General features: G+C 43.8%; 1 pseudogene; it reads left to right on the top strand.

Annotated features, from left to right (window-relative positions):
• The first annotated feature begins 470 nt into the window (after positions 1-470).
• LOC111835065 (probable N-acetyltransferase 16) lies at positions 471-3771 on the top strand (annotated as a pseudogene).
• The last annotated feature ends 3481 nt before the right edge of the window (positions 3772-7252 follow it).

The raw sequence follows: 7252 nt of genomic DNA, 5'->3' as shown, positions 1-7252 counted from the left end.
GCAGCTGCCAGTTCTTAGTGGCAGCTGCCACTTCTGTCCGTCGCTAGTGGCGCTTAACAGTGGCAGGTCCCGTTCGAATACAGTGCCTGCCGGGGTACAGAGACAGCCACCGCCGCTCGTGGAAGTAAACCCGAGATGCTGTGCACGGCTACGATAAACTGGGATGCGGAAATAAATTGAGGACTTGTTTAATCTTTATATGACTACGAATTATATTATTGTTGCTGACTGTACATCTCTTTAAGATAATATTTGAGAAAACAATGATTGTACTGTCGCTAGTGGCGCTAAATAGTGACAGGAGCCGTTCGGGAACAGTGCCTGCCGGTAGTGGCAGGTCACGTGGCAGGTGCCGTTCAGATACAGCAGAGAGGCACCTACCTGCCACTCCTGGAAGTAGCCTAAACCAGAGATTCTGTACATCGGCTAAATGATCAAAAGCAATGATTGTGCTGTCGCTAGTGGCGCTAAACAGTGACAGGAGCCGTTCGGGAACAGTGCCTGCCGGTAGTGGCAGGTCTAGTGGCAGGTGACGTTCAGATACAGTAGAGAGGCACCTACCCGCCAATCCTGGAAGTAGCTTAATTAAACCAGAGATTCTGTACATCGGCTAAATGATCAACTGCAATAGTTCGGTAAAGTTGGAACGATATTGGCAGATTCGAACTTGGCGGCTCAATAAATCTTAAACAAAACGTTCTTACAATACAATATACGGGTCTATTTAACAGTGGTAAGGTAGACAATGAGCTACAACCGGATTTTCGTCCAAACAATATGTATTTACAGAAATACGGATAACATTGCTCCCTATGAGCAGTCCGCTGTCTGAGGAGAGCTTAGGGACCGTCTACAAAGTGCAAATCGACAACGGATAATGTCAATAACTTCGCTTCCAAAGAGTGAAGAGCCACCAAAATCACTAAAGGCTTTTGGAATGTTATCATGGTCATACTACACCCCTTAGTTTGGTGAAATGTACCTACGTCTATTTCTAAAGAATTTATATTAGGAATAACATTCAATAACTTTGCTCCTATCAACTGTACTACCACCAAAATCACTACACACATCTAGGGTGTCATCATGGTCATATTACAACACTTATAGTTTGGTGAAAAAAATCATTATTATTAAATAAAATGCAATAACTTTGCTCCTATCAATTGTAGCGCCACCAAAATGACTATATACTTTTGCAATTTAATTATGGTAGGACTGCACCACTTAGGTTGGGAAAATGTGGCTTAGTTTATTGTTAAAGGGATTTTATTGGCAATAAAATCAACTTTCCCCTCGCGAAACCGCTTGATTGACACAAAAGGCAAGCAATAATTAGGCACTTCCTGTGCAGCGCGTACCTACCCTTTCCGTATGATCCTCCACTTGTAAATTTGTTTTGAGGACTGGTAAAAGTGTTTCTCATCTCGTAAATTTGTTTCGTCGCATGTATATTTATTTTGGAACTTGTAAATTTGTTTCAAGCGCTTGTAAATTTGTTTGGGCACTTGTAAGTGTGTTCGTTTTTGCTTGGCTTTGTTAATTTGTCTTGACTTTTGTAATTTTGTTTTCTGAAAAGTTAATTTGATTTGCCCTTATCGGCCACCGTAATTGAACTTAAGTTATGTATTTTGATACATTGACTACACCAATACGCTCAAGATTCAGAAGCGTGCGTACAGTATTTACATAATAAAACAAACGATAACTGTGTTTGTAAGCAATGACGAAATAGGCGAAAGCGGCGGGCTGACCTTCTGGCTGGCATCCCCGGGAGATTACGATGACGTGATGGCCATTTCAGACGGCATATACGAAGGCAACGATTACCTGCCTCACCGCTATCACAGCTGGATGACGGAGCCGTACAGGGTGGTGATTCTGGCCAAGAGAGATGGAAAGCTGGTAAGAGGACTCTGTAGTGGGCAAGGTGTCAGCCAACATTAAGAAGCAAGAAGAAGTGAGATGGAGGATTGTTTGGAGAGAATCTATGTTATCTGTGGAGTTTGTAGGGCACCAGGTTTGATACTGGGGGGTAGCAGCTCATTACAACATTATACTGTTTGACATGGGGAGATTTTACAGTAAGCCTATGCTTGCCGGTGATGATTATGATGATAATGGTCGTGACGTTCTCTCAGGTGGGACTAGAGTCTGGGCTAACTTGATGGGGGCAGTATGGTGGTCCTGGAGGGGATGCGCGTCTGTTCCAGAGAGCGTGGCCGGGGCTTGGCTGGGGTCATTATCAGATTCACAGATCAGTACATCCGCCAGCATTACCCCAGTGTCAGGATGAAGAGGCTGGCTTGGGGGGAGGACCTGGGGCCTAACATGCTGGCCAAGTTCTCACTGCTGACAAAGCGGGTGAGTGGGGGCGGATGTTAATATGCCTTGGCTCCACTTATGCTGGGTGAATCTTGCAGGCCCTAAGTCATATTACTATAGAATGTGCAGAGAAGGGAAAAACATTATTTTTTCTGTAGCATTGCCCCAAGACATAAGTCAGTTCTGCTAAAAGTGTCTCTTGAGGTGTTTCACTTTCCTTTAAGTAATTTTCCCTGTTCCTGGTACTCCTTTTCCTTTTCCCCCTTTCATCCACTCATGCTCCTTTGCTCTTCTGCATCACCTTTCTGTGCTCCAGGCCATCCTCTCACTTCAGATTGAGGCAGAGGCGTTTGATGCCTATCTCTCCACCTTAAGGGCTAAACTGGAACATGAAACAGGGACAGGAAGCCTGGAGCAGGAATCCAGGCTTGTGGTCTTGGAAGAGGAGCAGCTGAGGCACATTCTGCTGGATCCTGGTGTTTCCTCTCAAATCGAGCTGCCTGGTGATGTGATTATTCAGGACTGGCAGCCCTTGAAGCTGGTGGAGACAAAACCTCACATGGTTGGCTGATAGCTTGGAGCAGCCAACCTCCCTTCAGCCTGCACACCCCCCCTTACCCAATCCCCTACAGGACAGGGTCCCTATGCTTGAATATTGACCTGTTTGGCACCAAACCAGATCTAGCCTACAGGGCCTTGCTGGCCCACATGGAGATGGTGAGGGGTGAGATTCAGGGCTTGGTTCTTATGCACATATACATGCATCAGTCATTGTGGGGGAGACTGCGGGCATTTTGTGAGTGCTCTGTGGGGGTGAAGCTGTATCACGGCTACTGAGAGCAGTTGTTTGTAGTGCAGGAGCTGTGATTACATGGCTGGGGGAATGTGCAAGAGCAAATGTTTAACACTGCATGAAAATATATTGCACATAGATGACTGTACTGCCTTACAGAGGCAGAATTTGGTAATTGCAGATTTTTATCAAAATTGAGTTATTGGGTCCCATAGTCACATGACAAAATATCTTACTTCGGCTATGTTTGATTTTTAAGAAAATAGAGAGGGGAACCCCAGCCATTCCATTTATCTGTTAAATTTCACCAGCAGCTCAAACATGCCGTATTGCTAGTGGTTGAGTCAAAAATACACTGGTGTATTGGTTGCTGCAAGTACTGGGGTGAATTTAGGAAAGGTTTTGAAATGGCTAAGCTAAAACACTTTGACAGATATAATGTCATAGTTTTACACCAACATGAAGATCATCTAAACATCATTCTCTTTGACTGCCTTAGACTTTTACGTCATACTCTACTTTGAATATTAAGCTATGGAATGTTGTGATTTGATTATGATTTGTGTACTGTTTGGTAACAATCCAAAAAAGCAAATTGATTGTCATTTTTTTAGTATTTCCTGACTCATGGATCTATAAAACATACTGAAGAAGATGCATATTCAGTGTCAGAAGCAGAGTGGATTCTTAGCCACCCATTCCAATGACAGGAATAACAATTATAGGGAATTACTTGACATCCAAAATACTTGATTGCTCGTTAGATACATAGAAATTGTTTCTAAATGAGGTTAGCACTGTTGCCTCACACCTCTGGGACCAGGGTTTGAGTATCTGCCTTGGTTCCATGTGTGTGAAATTTGCATGTCATTGTGGGGCTTCCTCTGGGTACTCCGGTTCCCCCTCACAGTCCAAAAACATTAGTTACTAAATCGCCCATAGGTGTGCATGTGTGAGTGAATGGTGTGTGTGTGTGCCCTGCGATGGGTTGGTGCCCCATCCTGGGTTGTTCCCTTTATAAGAGTAGCTTAGTTTGTAGCTGGTAATGCGCAATCAATTTGTAGGCTGAGGTAGATAAATTTACATCTAAAGTAATCGTACTAAAATGTCACCACAATCTCTTAATTATGAATTCTCGTAATTATGAAACGCAAATCCATATTCCGAATGTGTACCTTTGCCTGCCACAAGTCCTCATTTTGCTATTATGGATTGCAGTTTGCAAATTTATGATGTTCAAGTTGACATTACGAATCAGATTTATTTAGAAAATACAAAAACCACAGGAGACAACGCAAGCACGAACGTCAATGACCAGACAGGGGCAAGACAGACACGGAAGCACTAAATACACTGAATCAATTAACAACAACTAGGCATAGCTGAAAACACCAGGATTCAACACGCGGTAACAAGGGGGCGAGGCACACAAGAGGATTGAACGAGCAGGTCATGACACAAATCAATATTTACGTGGGAAAAGTTATGTTGCCCATAGCCAATGGGTTTTGACAAAAATAAAATCTAATTTCAGATTTGCATTTGTATACATACGGTTAAACATAAATCTATCTCCATAATTTACAAGGTATTAAAACTGTTACATATATGTGAATGTGTGTGCAGACTTGTCTCGATTTGGAAATCTCACACCAGCCAGCTGACCAAAGTTGCCACCCCTGCCTCCCTCTGCTGATAAGTGAAACAACAGCGAATAGCATCATTTTTAGGGAAAAAAGTTTAGCTTGTCAAAACTAAAAAAGATGATAAATCTGAGATTGTAACTTTGCCTTGCATAAGTGCTAATGGGCTATTTCCCATGTCCTGCCTTCCTGCTTCCCGCTGGTAAGTATTCTGTAGTTTTGTATTATAACCACTGGATGGCAGTTTAGAGCCATCTTGTAGAATCAGTTATATAAAAAGTATTGTGAGTCGTGATATAAGACAGTGACGTGTGTGTGGGTTTGAAATGTACAAGACAAGCTAATCGGGGGCTCAAATTTAAATTGCTGAAGGTTTGCAGGGTCAGGAGAGGATGTTGTTAGTGCAGCTGGGGCTGCTTTTGCATGTTGGACGCAGTAGAATGCTGGTTTGGGAGTTGGATGGTCCCTCTCACCATTGTCCTCTGTTGTGCCCATCTGTTCCGCTTCCAGCCTCCATCCTCCTAGACTAAATTATGACAATAATATCCATATGGACACTTGTATTCCTTTAAAAAATGCCTTTGTTAATGGTTTTAAAGCTGAAGTGGCTAAAGCCCTTAAAACCCGATATGAAGACTGGGACAGCATAGGAACTACATTTAACCTCCTGAGACCCTACGTCCTCATATAAGGACATCATTTTTAGTTTAAAACTATTAATTGTTCAAAAAAATAATGTTTGGATTTTATGATTATGAGGTCCTACTAATCCCAAATAGCTAAAGGAAATAAAACATGCAGACCAAACAAAAGCCCGGGACTCAGGAGGTTAATCAAATTGTTGAGTGGGTAGTGACAATTGAGGGAAGTCAAGAAGTAAAACTCAGAACCTGAATTAAGCCCAAATCCAAATAAAATGAAAAGTTACAGGAACAAAAGCGGCAAACATGGCTGGTATAAACCATGGGTGGGAAAGTGTTGGTGTTGCCATAAACCTGGACGGTGGGCACATGAAAGCTCAGAGATCAAAGCAGAGATGGTGATGACCTGGACAAAAGATTTCAACAGCTCAGCACCGAGGCAAAACAAGCACTTTTTAATACTGTTAGGCCACAGGGAAAGTAGAATGCCCCACTCTGCAGAAGGTGGTACTTCAAAAAGCAGATGGAGACTCTGTGTGTGCAAAATTAAACAATGGTCACTACACTATGCCTACAGACCACAAGCATCAGGGCAAACAGAAAAGATGAATCTCTTCGGCAATCCTATCTTGCAAGCTAGGGGGGGTCACAGTGCAAGGTCAGCCAACATGCAGTAAACCTGAAGCTGGGGGTAAGGGCTTCACTCAAGGGCCCACAGACATGTGACTGTTCTGCAAAGGCCAGAGCTTGAACTGGTGATATTCCGATCCTAGGCACAGAAACTTAGCCCACTGAGCTACTCACCACCCCCACTTGACAAATAAGATGCACTTATCAAAGTTACATCAGGAGGGACTCCCTTGGCCAGAAGATCTGTCTATTCTGCTCTTTAGCATCCGAGCAACACAAAAGAAGGAAACCGGACTGAGCCCCAATGAAGTGATCATGGGGAGGACTATGTCATTCCCAGGAAAGATTGATCTGCGCAAAGCCGAGGTCCGCACAACATCTGATAGCCTGATCAGATACTGTAAGCAGCCCTGCTTGGTGGTATGGAGTGCTGAAGGACAGGTAAGGAACGCAGGGCAACTGCCACTAGAGGGGTGACACAGTCTAGTACCTGGTCAGTGGGTAATGGTGCACAAACCACATAGAATACACTAAGCAGTTAAGTGGGAAGGTCCGTTTCAGGTTATCTCACTCATTAATTCAGTTGTTAAAATGCAAGGGAAGGTGAAAAGGTGCACAGTAGTACAGTAGTGCCGCTCACCTGTCTCACTATCATCAAAGCTCCTGAAGGTACAAGGCCCTGTAGCAGCAGACTTGCGTAGCAGGTCACAGTGGCTCAGAGACCAGGTGCACACAGATGCAGAAAAGGGGGAAGCGGGCTGGTCTGTTACTCAGGCTAAAAGCTGACGCAAACAGACCAGCAGTTCCTTCATTCTTTTTGGTCAACATTCACTCACTGGAGAATATAATGGATTTTTATTCAATTGTGGTTGAGTCTTCATTGGGAAATGAGGACCTGCTGTGTTTTTCTCCTGACGGAAACCTGGCTAAATACCGGACTCGTGCTGGACTCAACTTTTCAACTGGACAGACTGATACTCTTCCAAGCGGACCGGAATCATTTGTCTAGGAAAACCCAAAGTGGAGGCCTCTGCACATACATTAATAAAGGTTGGTACACAAACTGCTTCCTGGTCAACAGCCATTGCGCTGAGGCAGTGGAGTATATGAGAAATGACAATAAAATGCTGACCACATGACCTGGTATGGGAGTTTACAGTGGTGTTCATCGTTGCTGCTTGCATTTCCCCGTGTGCTAATGCTAACGATGCGCTTAGGGC

Source organism: Paramormyrops kingsleyae, chromosome 10 (assembly GCF_048594095.1).
Source record: "Paramormyrops kingsleyae isolate MSU_618 chromosome 10, PKINGS_0.4, whole genome shotgun sequence".
Lineage (NCBI taxonomy): Eukaryota > Metazoa > Chordata > Actinopteri > Osteoglossiformes > Mormyridae > Paramormyrops > Paramormyrops kingsleyae.
Note: the sequence above shows the minus strand (reverse complement) of the source record. Positions and strands in the feature narration are given on the sequence as shown.